Consider the following 21,660-nt stretch of genomic DNA (forward strand, 5'->3'; position numbering starts at 1 on the left):
GTAGGTCAGACAAGTATACTGCATTTAAAAACTGCTGCCCCGTTTAAAAAAAAAAGATGCTGACAACTTATGGAATTTATATAATAATAAGAATAGTAAAAAATGTGCCCTTCTGTTTTACAAAACTAAAAAGAGTATTTAATGAGTATATAAAGATTTCACGGATGTCAAATGATGTACCAAATAATATTCTAATTCTCCAGATTTCCAAATCTATACACTTTATTTATTTATTTTTTTATTTAATTTATTCACACGTCATCATCGTATCATTAAAACACAATTCCACAAGGTACAATGATTATATGTAGGCCGTGTAAAATGGGAACCCCAAATAAGCTACTAAAAGCTTTTCGGAACTTTAACACTAAAGTTAAACGTGGATTTATTTTGGCGTTTCATGAACATCTATGGGGGTCTTTAAAAACACTACAGGCCAAAACTGACTTTTAGAAAGTCAAATATCTTTTTGCTTGATCAACAAAGTGGGAGTTATGTGACCAAATGTTCCCACAAGTCTTTTTGATTTCTTGGTGGGCTCACATGTGGATGCAGACGATTGGTGCCACAATTCATTAATTAAAATGTTCCATTTAGACAAACTGTTTAAAAATTATTTTTTTTATCGGCACTTTTCCGATAACTTCAATAGCTGAGACGTGCTCCACAATCCACACCCACGCTTTTGCATGCATTAAAATCCGGGCAACAGCTGTGATGTATGTGTATTTATTTCTTTTTAATTACATATTTCCCATGAAAAGGTGAGCTGCAGGCACAGTGTAGCTGGGCCCGTGAACACAATTACAATGTGGATATCTGAGTGGTGCTTGAATTAATGGAGACAGAACACGGTACAATTTTGTAAATATGCAGATGTGTTAATTTACAGTCACAACACCACCGAATAGGGACACACAGACCTGAAGAATGATATGCTTGTTAAATATGGGATTATTAAGAATCCAACCTGTCTGTGTGGGTTTTGCGGGATGTTTATGGAGTGGCTTGCTTCGCTTTTCAGACTTTTTATGCATCTGAAAACGGTAAACAAGTACAGGTTTCTAAAAGTACAGGTTTATTGATTAAGCCTTTGAAAATATTCCCCAGAGCAAAGAGCCCAAACTCAAACAGCTCTGACCTGCCGTTTATTTCATGAATTTATGGATCTCACTGATTGCATGGGGCTGTAGTACTTTACCACAAATCAGTCACTCACTTTTAAAAACTTTTAAAACGTTGACATAACTATGATTAACCTCTTAAATATTAGATTTTATTTTACACCATATTCCACACAGCGAAACACTAATATCAGTAGAACAGACACTTCTGCAGTGAACTCGTTTTGACTGTTTGTCTCACTTGCATTTGATGCAGATGTGCTTCTATTTTAATCAATATGCAGTAGCTGTCTACACATCTTTCTACAAATCTTCCTCACCAATACAGCTACGAAAAAGCCCAAAAGTCAGAAGTAAGAACGGAAGTACAAAGAGGCGTTTTTATGGAGATGATACACCGTCTCGGCTCGTCGCATTGGTGTGAACTGGCAGGTTTTAGAACGCTGCAGAGCAGCTCGTTGCAAGTTTCAACTCATCTCGTCGCGAATCTTTGGTCTGAACTGGGCTTTATATTCACACTGTACTTTATTTATGTTCACACTGCACAACAATAGCATTTGTACACACTAATCTTACTTTACCTCTACTTTTTCTTACTCTTATTTTTACCTTGAATTTGACTGTGAACAACTGCAACTAAACATTTCCCTGAGGGGATCAATAACGTATTCTGATTCAGATTCTTTTTGTCACTGAATCAGTATTTGTATTTTTAGAAGATGTAATTGTTATTGACAATGTATAAGCCTTTATTAAAGGCACCTTTCATCAAGTTGTACATCACAAAGTGGCATATTGTCCCTATGGATAATGAACAGAAAGCAATGCAAGAAACTGTGGCAACAGGTTTAAGCCAGAACTTTCCTTGATGATTAGATTTGCAGCCAAGAATCAGCGTGACGCTCTAAATTAGTCAGAATCAATAATCTCGAGTGAGACTCTCTGACGTTTTCTGCTAGAACCTGCATCAGGTGTCACCAGCTGGTCCGCACCTCTCAGCACTGTATCCTAGCAACGCCACATGCACTGATGGTCGAACACTCCTGTTAAATGAAAGCAGTGTATGGTCCCGTGTTCACGGTGTTAAATTCTAATTTCAACCATAACACAAAAGCATTTGAGTGGCCACTTCTGAACACATTATCTAAGTGGCCACTTGACAGACTGCTAACAGGACGAGTGGTTTGGGTTTAGATAGAACATTAGCTTACTATAACTGTGTGGTTACACAGAAATGCTCCACAGACTCGGATTCTCTTAGACTTTTCCTTTGCTCCTCGGTTACACAAGTTCCAGCCTCTGGGTTTCTCATTAATTCAGTGAGACATTTATGCATATTAAGTTATGGCACATCCTTGCCAAAAGATTCCCACAAAGAGCCACAGGTATTTCTAGTGACTGTATTAAGGGAAAAAAGAAGAAAAAAAAGATGAGCATGGATGCAAATAACTGAAAGTTGCTGCAACACACGGCACATGATTAACCCAAAGTCCTTTCCACGTTGTTGTTAACAGGCTGTGTCTCAGCATTAGCTCAGCTTTTGAATGTTGAAAGGGAAGTATTCTTGGACACAATACTCCATCTGTTAATTACCTGATGTGTTGGCCATGAACTGTTAGCAGCTATTCTGATTACACATCTTCGCAGCCAAATTTCACAGGGTGAGGTGTGTGCTCTGTAGTCACCGCTGTGTTGGGACGGAAAACAATAACACACAGTGATGTTTATTTCAGTGATGTTACTGCTCGTCCCCTGTTGAAAGTTTTAGTTTTACTGAACCATGTTCTGTGGAAAAATGTAATAGAAAATGTAAAAAGAAAGAGATTGAAGACATTGTGCTCAATGACAGACGATTGAAATCGATTCAGATTCGTCAATTTTGCATAAAAAAGCCAGGAAGTAGTATTAATTGTACAATAAGTGCAGAGGTGTTGGACTGGGGGTGAAAAAGGGACTGAGTACCCAGGGCCCTCATGTGAGCAGGGCCCAAAAAGATGCTAGAATGAATAGCTGTGGATGTGGGGAGGGGCACATGGAGAATGCCTTTCTACAGGGCCCAGAATTTTGTGCTACGCCCCTGAATAAGCGTATAGTTTGGAAGTAAAAAGATGAAAATACAAACACTACTGTAACACTGAAGCAAAGCCCTTTGCAAGCACATTGTTTACTGTTGATTATAGTTATGTATAATCTGAAAAAAATGTTAAATCTAATGACAAATGTAAAATATGTTATGATAAATGATGCTATGCTAATGCAGATAGCTGATGACAGTGGGTGATGTAATGGTATGCTCTGGCCAGGTGTGTAGAGCTGTTGGTAACAGCATGGGACATTGCTTAAGTACTTAGCCAGATGTGCGAATATCATTACTTGATAATAATTCTGAACATTCCTAACAAAGGCTGTGTGTGTGTGTGTGTGTGTGTGTGTGTGTGTGTGAGAGAGAGAGTGTGTGTGTGTGTGTGTGTGTGTTTGTGATGATTTTTTTTATTTTTTTGGTCGAAGCAAATGTTCTTTAAATCCCTATCACACTCTGGATGATCTCTTTACCCCGAACACACAAATATAATGAATACATTTACCCCCACTCAGCCTTGCTCCAATTTCCCACAGTAAACCCTTTTCTATTAGACGTTGATTGAATTTAATCTCAGGGGTTGAGGTCAGAGCTGCCCTTGCAATTGTGTTACCTTACGAGTATTGCAGGGGGGCACCGACTAGTTATGTTTAAGGGCACCCAATCAAAGCATCCACCATATTCTACAAATTATTACTCATTTAATATTCATCAGATGCTTAGATCTTTCATCGGGTCACACATGTCTGTTCCGTGTGTCAAAGGCTGAATTTCAATGAGCATACCAATACCTTTGAGCTTTGATTGAATATGCAGGGTATTACTCTTCTTTCCACTTTTGTGTCCCCTCTGTAATTTAGCATTACGATTAAATTAATGATTTCCTTGTTTTGGCATTTGATTATGTAGTAGTTTGGGGTGTTTAGGACGGTTTCTGTTTATCAATTTGGATATCTTAATATCCCTCAGCGAGGGGTGGTCGCTGGATTATTTGTGTATGATGTGACGCCATCTGAGGAAAAGACCTGCATTGAAAGCGTAAACAGGGTTAGGGGTTCAATCCCCAAATGTGGTCGACACATCCACTCAAGGTACAATGAGGTCCTTTGGATCAAAACAGCTATCCCTGATTTATATTCAGTTGATGCTTAAATAGGTCCTTAAAGTGTGTTCCTTGGGCTACAAGCTGAATAGTAAGTATGCCAGTGCCAGTAGTTGTGATTGAGCAGCCACTGAATATGGACCATTAATGACTCCCTCTATCTTTCTCTTTTTGTTTCAAGTGAGGGCCTGAACCCTGCAAACACCACTGGGTAAAATACTACCAACCTGATAACATAAAATGCTAACAGGTTGATTTCTGAGATGTTCAGATCACATCTGACGATGTCCTCGCCATGAGAAAAGACAAACAGGTCTTTGTTGAAATGCTGAAAAACATACATGATCATACCAAATCAGTTGTGGTTACACAATTAAAATATATAAAAACGACATACGAAACAGGATACATTTAGTGCACACACATTAGCTATATGCTCCGTAAAGTTCAGCTAACACATACTAGCATTAGCGCTTGATAGGCTGTACACAGAGCTGTAAATTTGCGTGGTATGTAGAATGGTCGGCATCTAACAGTCACAAACTCCACCAGCAGTTAGCAGTTAGTTGGATACAAGCACCCCATTTCTGCAACAGTCCATGTTAAAAAAGCCCATTTCATTGGTCAACACTACACCTGGCATTCAATTGGTTGTGGAATTTTGATAGGATTGTAACACTAAACATTCCGAGCGTGCAGGAGAGATCCGAGAGGAGAAGATTTGCAAGAATCAGGCTGAGTGCGAGAAGAAGGGCCAAAGCTGAGAGCAGGAAATCTGTCCACAGAACAACATATCTGAGTCCAAGCACAAAGTTTGAGCACAAGCAGAGCAAATCCAGGCGCGAGCAGTGACCATTTGAGTGTGAGAGCAAGGTTTTGAGGGAAATTATTACAAAATCTTAAGTAATATCAGTGAGAAATGCTCTCAAATTGAAAGAATGCGCTCTTGAATAAAGATAGGAATATAACTCCATACCTAATACATAATTGAATTCAAAGCGAGCAGCTGGAACCTTCCAAATAATATTGCCTAGACCTTAAATCAAAACTCTCCAAATGTAAACTCTAAATGCATGGTACACCATGAAAAGCATTCTGGATATCTTTCCTCTTCACTAGAGGGGTAAGAAACCAATGCATTCTCCAAATGCCAATGCGCATATACACAAACCTCAAAGTACAAATATGTTATCTGACTGAAATGGCAGAACATTTGTATGGGTAGCAAATAAGGAGAGTGTGCAGACTTAGCACTGTTCATATGCTTGTTTTGGCACCTTGTCTCTGTAGCTAAACAGCAAGCAGGTCGAACCAGCAAAGGATGGAAGATGTTGGGACAAATCGAGAAGACAGAAGCCAAAAGCTGAGGTCAATGTATAGGCTAGTAGGAAAAGTTACTAAGGAAAACTGGAGTGAAGATGAGACATGAGATGATTAAAAAATCCCAGAGGACATATTAGCACTAGAGGCGGTCATCATGACAGTATCATCAGCTAAGTCAGCAGCCATCTTGGTTTGTAACCTGCTTTCATGTGGTGAATGTTACAAAGTGCATACTTCTGCTGCCAATAAACGGGGCAGACATCTCAGTTTGTGGAGTCGTTTTTTCAATTAAACACCACTTAAACTCAATAAATATACTGTGCATTAAAGTAACCATGGACATGCAGAAGGGACAAGCCCATAATTCTTTCCTAGGGATGGATGTATGTTTTAAACGGTTTATTGATTTATAAACCAGCAAAAGTATTTTGAAATCAATTCTTTGAGGCACTGGAAGCCAGTGTAAAGACTTCAGTACTGGAGTAATGTGATCCACTTTCTTCGAAAGCAGCGTTCTGAATCAGCTGCAGCTGTCTGATTGGTTGTTTAGGGAGACCTGTAAAGACACTGTTACACTAGTCAAGTCTACTGAAGATAAAAGCATGGACACGTTTTTCCAAATCCTGCTGAGATATTAGTCCTTTAACCCTTGATATATTTTTAAGATGGTAATAGGCTGACTTTGTAATTGTCTTAATGTGGCTGTTCAAATTCAGGTCTGAGTTCATGACTACACCAAGATTTCTGGCTTTGTCTGTTGTTTTTAACATTGTCGAGTGCTGACTTTTAATTGTTCTTCTTTTGCTCCAAAAACAACCTTTTTTTCATCATTTAATTTAAGAAAGTTCTGGCACATCCAGTCGTTAATTTGTTCAATGCACATATTCAGTTGTTGTATTGGACTATAGTCCCCTGGGGCACAGATGTGTAAGACCTGGATATGCTGACCAATCAGAGCAGACTGAGCTTTTTTTGGGACGGGGGCTTAAAGAGACAGGCGCTAAGATGGAGCATTTCTGACAGAGGATAAATACAGGTATATTCAGACAGACAGTAGGCAAAAAATAATGTGTTTTTTGAACATTACAGCATGTAAACATGTTGAAATAGAAAGCCAGAATAGTAGTATGAACTTGAAAATGAGCATAATATGGGACCTTTAATTGCGGGACTGTGACGTCAGATGTGCTATACGCCCATCCACCTGCGTTGGCACTGAATATTAGCACAGTGCCTTATTTGTGACCTGCCGAATTTTCTAATATGAACTTAATTTCTACGTTATCAGGCTGCATCATGTGTTTCAAATTGATACAGATCCACAATACAAGTTATGTATTCAAATTCTTTCAAAGAATGATGGACTAACCCACAAATGGTGAAAACAGATAATATCAAGATGTGCTGTCTTAAATTGACACGACCTCAAGACAGACAGCGCCATTCACCAGCCACCTAATCTCTATGTTGCAGGATTGAGTGTGTGAATTCATATCCGTTAGGGTTATCAAGGTGCCATCTTCCATCACATGTGTCTTTTAATTAGGCTTAGCTTATTCTTATCTGTGAAGGCCCAAAGTATTGATAAGATTGCTGTGGAATGAAAGGGCTCTAATAACACCCATCCAACAGGGATCAAAGCGTTTGTGTGGTCAGAAAGGGAAACATTACTAAATGAATTATTAATTAACTATACTTAAATAAAAAATGTTTATTAAAGTCACTAACTTTCAGTGAGGCGTTAATGTACACAATTGTTCAATATTGCAATTCACAACCGGAATGAAGGAGCTAGACATAGGTGTCAAAAAGTAAAACAGTAATACATTTTGTTTTCTACAGGTGATGTTACATTTTATATTGGCTATAGCTTAGCATTTTGGTGTATGTTGTCGTACACCAAGTATCATTTACTGTTTCATATAAAAAGATAAAAGTCCATGCACTGTCAACCATAGTACACAGTGTATTTTCTAGAATATATACAGTGATATTGAAAATCAGGTTCTGATTTCCTCCTGGTGTGGAAGGTGTGACAGAACAGTGCTGAGTTATATGGTTCACATATACTGAGGTGAAATCTGTTTTATGTTTGTTCATTGCCTGGGTCCAGACCTTTGAATCCGCCCACTCCACAGAGTTGACTGATTTGTTTAGCATCATGATATGAAACAGCAGTTTCTTGGTAAAAATACGATAATCCAATGAGCAGCGTTGGGGGAATAACATTTAGCCAATCAGCGCCACAGGCGGGACTAACACCAAGCTGTTTTCAAGCTGTCCCAATATCGCCCAACATTGTAGTTTAAAAAAAAAAAACTTTGCTTCACTCTACTCAGATTCAGACAGATGTTGGTCTTTAGTGATTGGTTAGAAAAAATCAAATCCCCCTCCGCCACGGAAATCAGTTAGAGTAGAGGCAATGTTGGACTGAAGATGGAAACGGAATGTAACGAGTTGACAATTCTGTCTGATATCAGGAATGTGCATCACCTGCAGGATCAGATCTTACTGGATAACGTCAGTCTGAGGAAAGGTCTAATTTGACAACACAGATTTATTGATGCAAAACAGAACTTATGATGGACCTGGACACTTTCTCAGTGTCCTCCATCCAATAAACAATCCAAGAAAATTTAATCACAACTTTGACTGACAGAGAAGAGGCTCCGAATCTACCATTCCCTCAAGCACATAGTTGAGTCTCGGAAAGTCAAGTACAACCATATGCAACAAGTTCCCTGAGTCAATGTGCTGATGGTCTCTGTCAAGAAAACAACAAGTGGGTGGAATACCCAAAAGCGTAGAGGTTCTACTAAATACATCATCGCATTCCTGCTCATGTACAGTTAAGTAAACATTTGCTCATATTGCCACAGGTTTGATGTCTACTTTCCACTTCTATGACTAAATTAACTGATTGTTTGAGCAGCAGCAAATTGGCATCTAACTCTTTTCTCCCTATCCTGCTCCTCTCCTCATCTGCCCTTCTCGCTGATGTTCCTAAATGAGCAGGCCATTGCAGTAGCAGCAAATCATTAAGACAAAGCAGAGAAGGTCAAGTGCTTTATAAAGACGAGGGACAATTAGAAACCCGCCGAGACAATGTAGCTCTGAAAAGGTTAGCGTACCCTTCTAGCATACACACATTCGCAGAAGCACACACATATCCGCATGTAGGCATTCATCGGCAGGCTCTAATGCACACAAATGCCGATAGAAGCTCCAGAGGGATAGAAAACACACAAAAGTTACAGATAAACAGACCAAAACATGTACATGGGTTGCAAACATGTACAAACAGGATTGCACTGAGACTGAGAACCACATTCACACTCATCACAAACCCCAAAGAACAGGCTCATGACCATAGCCTGCATGTGTTAATAACAGTTACCAGGGGTTACATGCCAGACACACAAACAAATTACACAATATCTGTAGCAGTGTGAAGCTTTTTCGAAGAGCATTTAAAAAGACATAACAAACTATGATCTTAATGAGCACAGAGGACAATGTTCCCATATTGGCACTTGACAAAATTACTGTAATGTTACAAAACATTTCCCCAACAGCAATTTTGTATCTGCTGTTTTATGATCCTCGCTAAGTCTGGCCTGCAGTATATATCCAGAACTGACTTCTCTAAAGTAATGTTTTCATCAATATTAAAGACACACAGCTTGTGTTTCCTTGTGATTCGAGAGTTGGCCAACTACTGTAGCTGGCGGGCTGACCGCTTACATACCAGCTAGCTTGTTATCTTCCATTTTATTTAGGAGACGTATTTGTAACATCGCATCCTGTCTCATAACCGTTTTCATACTTTCTGCAAACCATGCCTCTTTTAAGGGCCAGTCAGTGTCATCAAGTCATTAGTTGTGCTTGCTTTAATACATAATTGAATTCAAAGCGAGCAGCTGGAACCTTCCAAATAATATTGCCTAGACCCTAAATCAAAACTCTCCAAATGTAAACTCTAAATGCATGGTACACCATGAAAAGCATTCTGGATATCTTTCCTCTTCACTAGAGGGGTAAGAAACCAATGCATTCTCCAAATGCCAATGTGCATATACACAAACCTCAAAGTACAAATATGTTATCTGACTGAAATGGCAGAACATTTGTATGGGTAGCAAATAAGGAGAGTGTGCAGACTTAGCACTGTTCATATGCTTGTTTTGGCACCTTGTCTCTGTAGCTAAACAGCAAGCAGGTCGAACCAGCAAAGGATGGAAGATGTTGGGACAAATCGAGAAGACAGAAGCCAAAAGCTGAGGTCAATGTATAGGCTAGTAGGAAAAGTTACTAAGGAAAACTGGAGTGAAGATGAGACATGAGATGATTAAAAAAATCCCAGAGGACATATTAGCACTAGAGGCGGTCATCATGGCAGTATCATCAGCTAAATCAGCAGCCATCTTGGTTTGTAACCTGCTTTCATGTGGTGAATGTTACAAAGTGCATACTTCTGCTGCCAATAAACGGGGCAGACATCTCAGTGTGTGGAATCGTTTTTCCAATTAAACACCACTTAAACTCAATGGATGGATGTATGTTTTCTTGTTTAGCTGAATACTGCATACATGGGTAAAAAGCTTGTTGTTTAGGTTAAGAAAAGAAAAACTCTGATGAACCCCAAACAAGTCCATCTAAGTCTGTCTTTCTCCCTCCTGTTTTCTTATTCAGATCATACAGTATATCCTGTATCCATGAACCTGCAAACAGGATAAGCCCAGAATGATTTCCTATGGACTGTTATGCGTGTTCTCACTCAGATGTGATAGCACTACTCTAATATTGAGCTCAGAGCCACGTGAAAGTTCAGACAAACATCATAGATTAGAGTTTTGATTCTCTGATGTCTAGCTTAAGGAAAGTCTAGCTCATGTTCAGGAAGACTGATTAGGCTGGGACTGATGTGTGGGTTGAATCATGACATGGATAGGCATTACTAATTTCATATACCGTGTGAATAATTTACAGTGTAGAGGTTGTTATTGGCCATAGGTATACAATGTATTATTATCAAGTTGCTAACAAAGAAAATAGCATTGATTTTTCACATTTTCAGCCTTTTCACGAAAACATCAATTGTGCTGTGTGTCTAAGAGCAATGGATATGTCAACCTTTAAAGCTTTGTCTTGAGGACATGTAATGGGCCAGTTAGATAATGGTCATGTCGGAAACACAAGTCACCTGCAGCTATTCAAAGAGCAATTTCCATAACACACAAAAGACTTGCACATTTTCATACAACAGAAAAAAAGTGTATATGTGGCACCGAAAGCAGGTTTAGGAAAGACTGCTGTGCAGGGTGCCCTGCAAACTGTCCTGTACCCACCTACACTGAAATCAACGAACAAGGAAATCTTTGCTTGCAAGGCCATTAAACCAAGTAAATATCTATACCGAGTAAATGTTGAGTCATGATTTTTTTGTTCTCTCTGCATGAAAAAAAGAAGGTCTGGCATTTTTTAGACTCATCACCCTCAGCACCCTAATGGCAATGTAAGGTCATCACAACGGACAACGAAAAAATTATCAACCTTGGGATATGTTATTTACAACAAAGTGGAATAATTTATGATTTTGGTTTACCCACCCTTTCCTTAACCTGACTTGTCTACTGTTAAAGAGAATATGCATAGGCTGCTTAAATTTACAATTTTGAACTTATTTGTGATGACTGAAAAATTAACAACAGTTTGGAAACAATGTAAAGGGGTTGGTTGAAGCACGATGGAGCTTTTTAGCCTCCTTTAGCTTGTTGTTTTTAGTTTTATGGCACGTTGACTGTACGGTTCATACTAACTGCGTGCTTTAGTAGCAGGCAGCTATTTTCAGTTAAAAAAAAAAAATTAAAATCTGATGAAGCCACTGCACACTACCCCTCACCAAAGTGCTGACAGATAAATTTAGCTACTAGCTAGTCTATATCCTTGACCTTCCACTTCTAGGATTGCTCCGTCGCAGCCGGAAAATCTGCCGGATTTCACTCATTTAGGCCAGATATCCGTTGCCTTGGGCTTCCTTTGTATTGGCATTTTAAACTCCGGTCGATTTATAAGAACTATGGTTAACCTTTTCTCAGATCTCTGCAGGGTAAATCCAGACAACTACCTAGACTACCTGTCCAATCTGAGTTTTCTGTTGCACGACTAAAACAACTTTTAAACGTACACGTTTCACCAAAACAAGTTCCTTCCGAACCTATTTCGCAGCGGCACCGCAGCTTTTCTATGGTGCTTAGCACCTTTCAAGAAGACTGTGATTGGTTTAAAGCAGTGGTTCTCAAACTTTTTTCAATAATGTACCCCCCTTTGAAATATTTTTTAGCCAAGTATCCCCTGGCGAGTGCAAAGCATTTTTGGTAGAAAAACAGGCTATATAAAGAGGTACATTACAGCTCTGCACCATTAGTGTTTGATTTACTCAACAAGCTTGTAACTGAAACACACTGAAATGTTACTTCAAATGTTTAGAATCCATAACCAAATACATTTTATGAATTATGCATGACTGATATATTTGAAATTAACATTTCAAAAAGGAATCTCACATACCCCCTGCAGTACTCCAAAGTACCCCTAGGGGTACACGGACCCCCATTTGAGAAACACTGGTTTAAAGAAATGCCATTAAACCAGAGCACTTTTCCCCCAGCGCGCTTTGGAGGAAGGTTTGGCAAAGCGAGACTAGCTACTACCTGGTGAAAAAAGTGAAACATTTACAAACATACCAATACAAGTAAATTATTTTACTATTTTACTAAGTTATTTTACTATTTACTGTAGTTTTAATCCTTTTACCGTCTTCCCATTCTCTGCTCTATGTTTTCTTAGTTTAATGTGTGTTGTATGTTTGCACCATGAAGTAGCACTTTTAATTTCGTTGTATGTATTTAGAATGACAATAAAGTCAATTCTGATTCTGAATTCTGATTCTGATTTAACTGCTAAAAAGTCAAATATTTTTCTCAGGAGTTAGTGGAGATTGAATCAGAGCTAAAAGGTGAGGGAAAATTGGGCTTACATTCATCAGGTGGACCGAAACATGGCTGGTCCTTAAATGTGCTATCATCAATTAAAAGGACACAATATGTAATAATATATGATTAATATAAGTCTGTGTTTTACTGCCCCTATGTGGCCACAAATCAATAGACGTAGTAGATCAAGAGTTAAAGTAGGAGATAAGTAGTCATAAATGTAGTCAATGAGGATTCATAAATATACAGTATAATAAGAATACAACCGAAACAAACAACGATATAGTACACACACATACCCACAAACAGCTCCAGGCCCTCCAGGCTGCATGTTCATAATGTTTACAACGGTCTGTTACTCATGGATGAAATGTAAAATCATCTATCAGATCTCAGAATCTGTTTCTTGTCTCATCTCCTCCTCCTTCCATCTCTCTCCATCTCTCTTTATCTCCCCCTTCCATTCCCTCTAATCATTCTCAGCTCTCCTTATTTCTTTCACCCCATCTCTCCTCAGCTTTTAGTTTTCCTGTCACGTGTCTTTACCTTTACACTTCTGATTGTTCCATCTCTGTCTTTCTCTCGGTCTATCTTTCAGGGTCATGGTATATTTCCCTGGGTGTTCACTCACAAGATTATCTCATGTTGGCGAGCAGGCCATGCGGTAGAATTAATTGCATCAAACACTGATAACGGAGACAAGGGGAAGGGGAGGGGAAGCACTGATTACATTTGGCTTCAGTCAGATAAATAGCCTCAACTAACAACAAACACCATCGCTAATTCCAGCAGACTTTCCTTTCTATTTTTGTATCCAGCCCACTTCTTTCTTTCTTTCTGCTATGCAGAAATATTTGTTCTCACTGACTCACTTTGTTTTCCTCTCTTTCTCTTAACCTCACTCAATGAGGTTGTTTGCTTAATTAGGTGTCAACATCTAGTGACAGTATCTAACTCGTACGTACACACACACACACACACACACACACACACTAACACCCAGTTTCAGTTTCAGCGCCTCTTAATAACACAGAGACTTAAAAAGGCAAACAGACACGGTCGTAAAACCATATTCATATCAATCACTGTCATTCTTTCTGCAAACATGCCAACTCATAGTCTCAAACATGTTTTCATTCCAAATCACACAAAAAGCATGCTCATATCTCATTAGCGTTTATATGCAGATAATACCATAATGCGTGCATAGATGCACACACATAAATTCATGTTAACATTTAAATGCAATGTCCTTTTCAAACCAACAAATGTCTTGCGCACACACACACACACACACACACACACACACACACCATGCAGTGTCACATTGTATTTGAGAACTTCAGGGGAGAAAGATAGCTCACGAAATTAATTGAAATGCCTTTCATAGCAACGCACTGCTGAAGACATAACAGCACTGGGACAAATGCAGCATCGTCATTGTCTCGCAGACAATTGGTCTTCGCACTGCTCCACTACTGGTTCCAGATATAACTGTCTCATACGTCTAATCTCGTGGAACATAGTTCAGGATTAGCAAACTAAATCGTTCACCCTTTCAGAGGCCTCATCTACGCACTTTTGTCTTATATCCAGATAACATTTCAGATACACATTATGCACCAATTTAATTACCACACACTATGCATCTCCATGCTAGACTGAAATGTAGATAGTCCCCTACACACCGCAGTCCAAAGCTGCAGATCAGGTGGGAGAAGTCAACGTTTGCAACTTTTTCCTAGAACGTTTCAAACACACAGGCTGAGGTAGTCTGATCAATTTGAATGGAATACTAGTTTCTTGGGTGCATTTAAACTGGGCAGTTTCATATTGGATACCTACCCAGTGTGCCCAAGATATCCTCAAAGTGTCCAAGTAGAAAATTGGTGAAAACTCCCTAGAGGACATTTTCATGGGGTTTTCCATTCAAATTTACAGCCTAATCTCCCACAGCATCTCATAATACAGGACTGACATCACTCAGGTAATTCTGTCAGACTTTCCACTGTTCCCTGTATAGCCATAAAGTGTTTGAAATTGCTATTTGGTAATCCCCATGATTTTAAAAACAAATTGTGATGTTTAAAACCAGTGCAGTTTAAGCACTGTTTTTCATCATGCAGCTCATAATCCGTTATCATTGATTTGGCTTGGCGAGACACTTCCTCTCCATGGGCCAAATCGTCTGATAATTATACATCCTATCATGTCTGACCAAACAGGTTTTGAAGAGCTGTAGCTTCGACATGAAGCCGTCTTTGTGCCCCAGCAGACAGATACTCAGTAATTACTTGAAATTTAAACCCCTCTCATAAGCCGTAGTGATTACAGTTGCATATCTGGTAACTGCTGTTTTTGTAAACAGGAGAATTAAAGAGTGTGTGCCTCAATATGTTATTGCTTGAAAAGAGAATAACCATAAAAGATAAGTAATTGAAGGAGTGACTGCATGTGAGTGCAGTATGTGGACTTCAGTTTGACTTTGGTGTGGCATTGTAGGCTTTTATCCAGCTGCTTCTCTTTAGTCATTCATATCCTTGACTACAGGACTTCTGTGAGGATGGCACATCCCATTGACCAGACATACTATGCTGTGTGCAACCCGACAATGAGTACATAATGCATAAAACTAAATGCAACAGTGTCTCAGTAGCGCTATCTACATTGCAACAATTTTCTATGATGTCAAGTTATTGAAACATTTTAGGAATACTCTTATATACCAAAGAAGATGAGACACCAAAATTACCATTGGTATTCCAATCCAAATGTATTCATAGAGCATATTTTAAAACAACAGTTGACCAAAGTGCTGTACAATCAGAAAAACAAAAACATAGAAAGAACACAATGAACACAAAACAACAAAAGGACAACAGTTTAACAGCAAAATGATCGTAATATCGAAAGGCAACTATTATAATGTGTTAAAAGCCAGTCCGGGGTGATGTGATCTCGCCTACGTATTCCTGTTAAAAGACGAGCTGCAGCGTTCTGGACCAACTGCAAGCGTGAAAGAGAGGCCTGGTTTACACCAACATAAAGGGCATTACAGTGGTCAACCCCGGTCCAAATAAAAGCATGTATATTGTTCTCTTCAGCTACAGAAGATGAGAAAAATGGCTGGATCCCGTGAATTCATGGCTATTGCCTAAAAGCATGCTGGGATATATGAGAAGACTGGGTGTTTCTCAATTTCAAGAATGCAAAGAACGGACTTGTGTCCTTGGGGAGAACATTCTTGCTGGTTGTTCTTGGAAGAATGAACCCGCAAGTTCACAAGCACAGAAAATACACTGTTAAGAGTTTGAGACGATGCGTTCTTCCTGTTATTGCTCAACCCCCCCAGCACAGAGGCTACCTGCAGTGGTCCAAAATAACAGCTAGAAATAAAAACCACAACAATATAACCACTTTGTATTAAAACAATCTCCGGACAACAAAACCTCATAATGCTACAACTATTGCAATAATATTGAAAAATAAAACTTATTGAGCTTTCATTTTATTGTTTATGGTTTAGCTCAAACACCCCTTACTTATTCAGAAGAGTGGAACGCGATCCCTACTATTATTAGTGACTAAGTTTAAGTCAGTTTAAATTAAAAAATAAGTAGGCATATGCACTGGTGTGTCTTATGTGTTCCTATTAGTGTTATGTGGAATTATCATTTCTATATTATTGTAGTACACTGTATATGCCCAGGGACAACAGATGGAAATTAGCAATTCAAATTATATACCTTGGTGTCTCCCCTTTGGTCTACATAACATAGCATGTTACCACTTTATGTACACCTCTTCATTTATCATACAGACTTAAACTCAACTTCTAATAAATCAGAAAACAAATACACCAAAAAAGTATGAACTAAATACTAAATCTAATGTATAGCTTATGGCATAATTTAAACAAGTCTCCCGAAAAGAAACGGGTATGTCTCTCTCCCCCGCCTCTGCCTGCTGCGCTGTGTGTGTGAAGCTGCGGTGTGTGTGTGTGTGCTTGTGGAGTTTAACTCCGAAAAGGCAGTTAACCACAGGTTCCCGTTAATCTTATGATGGACACGTGTTGTGATATTTAAACAAACGATCAGTCAACGGCGAAATAAAAGCCTCTTATTTACGGGACCGGTCTAAAAGACCTCCGGCTTACAGCGGGGTCTCCGAGCGTGACTGTCCGAGCGACGAGCTAGCTGCATGTGCTTGGGCAGGTGCAAGCTGGCTGTCGCCTCACTTCATGGAGCTCCTCAACTCCGAAAATGTTGGAGCAAATTGTCAATTCGGCAAAGATTTTCGCAAGACTGCCTATATTCGAAATCTAAACCGTTCATTTCTCGCCTAAAACATTCTCAGAAGTGAATTTAGTGATGAATAAGATGGCCAAAATTGTTAAAAATGTTTTGGTCTGTCTATGTACCGGAAACCCGACCATCATTGAATGCCAAAATGAATGTTGGGATATGGGTGCTGCGAAGTTCATACAAGTTACCAACCAATGCATCCTCGGTAAAATAGGCGTCAACAACATTTCCGGGAATCTTAACTGGCAACACGAGATGACGTTTCACAGGGACACAAGAACACAAGTCAATAGAAGTACACAGATTGAGAAGCGCCCCCTGTCCTAACTTCAAAAACAAGTCTTGGAGGACATTTGTACTAAAGTAAACTGCAGTACCTCATTACAAAATAACTGAGAAACAACACAGATTGATGAAATGAAGTTGTATCAAATGTATGGATTTTCATTAAAGGAACACGCCGATTTATTAGGACTTTAGCTTATTCACCGTAACCCCCAGAAGTCCATACATACCCTTCTCATCTCCGTGCATGTTGTAGCTCTTTCCGACGGCTCCACCGGTAGCTTAGCCTAGCATGGCTCCTGAAGGTAACTGGTTCCAACTAGCCTACTGCTCCGAATAAGTGACAAAATAACGCCAACATTTTCCTATTTACATGTTGTGATTTGTATAGTCACCACGTGTACAAATAACAACGTCACATGAGACACAGCCATCTTCTAACCGTATATAAACTGGGAACTATATTCTCAGAAAAGTGAAGCATTTCTACTCTCTGTCCGGTGCTTCTCAGGTGCTGCAAGCATATCACTCCGCCCAAGTAGCAGAAGTAGCAGTGCTTCGCCTTTCTGAGAATATAGTTCCCAGTTTATATATGGTTAGAAGATGACTGTGTCTCATATGACCTTGTTATTTGTACAAACTGTGACTATACAAATCACACCATGTAAACAGGAACATGTTGGCGTTATTTTGTCACTTATTGGGAGCAGTAGGCTAGTTGGAACCAATTACCTTCAGGATCCATGCTAGGCTAAGCTACCGGTGGAGCCGTCGGAAAGAGCTACAACGCGCACGGAGATGAGAAGGGTATGTATGGACTTATCTAACTCTGGGGGTTACGGTGAATTAGCTAAAGTCCCAATAAGTCGGCGTGTTCCTTTAAGTGCAAATGTTATTCAGTAATGTCAGATTACTAATGCAGATTCATTTGTTTGAGATTCTTCAGTGAAGATGTTTCTTTACGCTTGAGTGATCTGCACTCCTAAGATATCAATTGTTTGTGTGTAAAAAAATGAATTTAAAATCTAATTTAAATACTATTGCCACACTTAGGTTTACTTTTATTCCCACTTTAACCATGATTATTTTTTGAACATCTTTCCTCATGTCTGTCGTAGTAAATCAGCCCCAGTGCTCTGGCCACAACAACTCCGAAGTCTTGAATACTTTTCTTCAAATATATTCATCCTAGTTATGCTCTTTTCCCCCAATGTTGATTAAAATACAGTCTTTGACGTTAACGAAAACACCTGAGGAACCTATTACAGCATCTTAACCAGTGTGTGAATATGACAAATATGGTAAACTATTTAATTCCTTGACAGATTCCTTGATTCTGAATGCCTTACAGTAAAATTGAGTTCATACATTTTCACTAAGAGGCTATGAACCTGGCAACATGACTGCATTTTGTAGAGCATGTGATACTGTACATGGGGGAATCCAGTGTGTAAATGTAACATTTAAACTGTGAACAATTCATTATGTAGGCTTTGACCAACTACACACACAGCAGAGAGAGAGAGGGTTATCAAAATGGCAGCATGTTCTTTTTTTGACTTGACACAGTTTAACACACACACACACACACTCACACCCACACGCACACACACACACACACACACACACACACACACACACACACACACACACACAAACACACACACATTTTTCTGCCTCTGCTATCACAGCACACATAATTGTGTGTGTATATCTGTATTTAAAATTGCTCTTTTTTTAAAGTGAAGGTTCACAATGCTGTTCAACTCAGTCTCTCAGGTTCTGATTCATCAGAAAATCACCTTCGTTGTTGTCAATTCCCTGCTTTAACTGCTTGTGGGACTCCATTTTGATAATGTTTAACTTATTCCAGAGCTGTTATGTTGCTTATGTTTCTGTAAATATATGTTTCCGAAATATTAATATTCTATATAACCACAGCACCAACTATAATAATTGGCATTTCATCTAACATTCATCTAATCAACAAAACGTAATTGTTCCATGTTTGTATGCATGCAACATTGAAACAAAACTGTCATTTGGCGTGCAAGTAGAGAAAAAAGTTTATTACACATTCTGAAGTCATGGTATGGTGGCCCAATGGTTAGCACTGTGGCCTCCCAGCAAGAAGGTTCTGGCTTCAAATCCAGGTCGTGCTGGGCCTTTCTGTGTGTAGCTTGCATGGGTTTCCCTCACCATCTAAAAACAGGTACTAGATGCTCCAGTCAGTGCCCTTGATCAAGGCACTGGCACAGATCTAGAGTTGGTAAAGTACTTTTAACAATCACATAAAAGCAAATATCTTGCATCAGACAAAAAGTGGCAGAAAAAAACAGTATTGTAAAAAGAGTAAAAAGCACATTCAGATTTACAGGAATTAGTTTTAAATGATTTCCCAGAAGAGTTACATTTTTGTTTTTGTATTGCCATTTGAACAACACATGCCCAACCTGCTCCAGAGGTTATGTCCTGGAGGCAGCTGTCAGCAGAAACTTCTGCTGAAGTTCACACGGAAGTGTACGGAAGTGAGGTGTTTCTTTGGTGAATGTGCATTCTTAAATGAAATTGATTTTGTGGAGACAATATTGACAATGTGTGACAATAATCTGCTCCACTAAGAATCCATTTTAACAGGGCTTTGGTAGGATGATGTTGCGTCTGTCCTGCATTAGTGCTGCAGTTACTGTATGTGTTGCTCATGGTACACAACATATTTCATTTCCCACAAAAGGCAACCAACAGCAGCAAATACTGCATCAAGAAAGGGCATGGGCTGTATCTGTTGATGGCACTGGGTTGTGATTTCTGAAACTGAAGACTGTAAAAACAACACAAAGTCCTGATTTCAGGTTTTTCTTAAATTAAGTATCCCATGAGACACAACTCTGCCAGCTATGGTTCCTATTACAGTGCGGATCGGGCCGCATTTTTCTGTCCGTGCCTAGCCCGCGTCTGACAGAGCAGTAACCGAACCCGGCCCGAGCCCGACAGGCATTAAGATATTTATGTCCGAGCCCGACACTGTTAAAATCTCGTTCTTTTCTCATACTAATGACACAGACAGTTTGTTTGTGTGGAAAGCACACTTTTATTAAGCAACTGTAGGAAGGCATTCAGAAATGTCAACAGATGAGCGCATCAGCGCACACAGGGCAACAAGTGCACGTTAACACAGGCGCGCACCTACATAATAAGCTTTTTTAAATTTAAAATGTTCAATGCCTTATCACGCTGATGTAACCGAGCCCAACCCGAACCCGAACATCATTTCTAAATATCTGTCCGAACCCGGCCCGGCCCGTCGGAGCTTTAGTTCCTATGGAAAATACATTGTGACCCCATTTCATAGTGTTTGTCTGCTCAGCCTTTAGTATTATTGTTAAATTATACTTACTTGGATGCTGTGGCCTTCATCAGTGCTGCACTTCTATTCCTTTAGTCTTTAACATAATATACATAGAAGTAGAGATTTGGGGTCAAGGTATTTGATAATACTGTTTGATCTTTTAGTCTCAGTCTTATAAATATAATATAAAACTAGTCTGCCATGAGAGATTTTAGCACTAATATGAAACAAAACTTGAACAAACTTAAAAAAACTAATCATAGCTCCAGCGAGATCTCCCAGTTTCTTTTGGCCATTATTCTTCTCTTTTGTTTCATCAGGAACACAGGAGAAAGAGCTCAAGGTCAGCCAGGCTGACTTGATGATGCTGATCACCAATAAATCACTACATCCAGACGCTTCTGTAAAGAGTGCTACAACAGCAAGTAGGACTTATGGAAAGTTAAGGAGAGTGAGTCATAACAATTTGTCAAAATCTAATTCAAGCTTTTTTAGCCCTTCATACCAGAGACCCAGATGGGAAATTTAGCCTGCATCCTGGGAACCAGCCTTATTAAAAGACACAAGTATTCTTGTGGGGGCCGACTAGCCAAAGGCCTGAGACCCCTATTATAAATCCCATTCCAACTTTAACAGGCCATTGTTTCATATAGCACCAGAGAGGGTGGTTTGTAATGTAACTATGGGAACAATAATTATGTATTAAAGTCAGTGGGAGGAGACTATTTTTGGCTTCTCTTCCAAAAATGAATAAATATCATATTCAAGTAAAATAAAGCTTTGATACCGTGGTAACCAATGCATACATGTATTGTATGATATGTCTCAAACTGCACTCACGACACGATGTGAACAATATCCATCATTAACTTGCTCCATGGTTACCAAAATAGATGTTTCCATCAGTCCCTGCTGTGTGGAGCTAAGTCAAGAGGTCAAAGCATTGATGCAAAATATCAACACTGTGAATATTCTACATTTAAACAGTTATCGATTCATGGGTGCCTGGATAGCTCAGTTGGTAGAGCATGCGCCCATATGTAGAGATTTACTCCTCCACACAGCGGGCCCAGGTTCCACTCCGTCCTGCAGCCTTTT

The sequence above is a fragment of the Sander vitreus genome, chromosome 17 (genome assembly GCF_031162955.1).
Source record: "Sander vitreus isolate 19-12246 chromosome 17, sanVit1, whole genome shotgun sequence".
Classification (NCBI taxonomy): domain Eukaryota; kingdom Metazoa; phylum Chordata; class Actinopteri; order Perciformes; family Percidae; genus Sander; species Sander vitreus.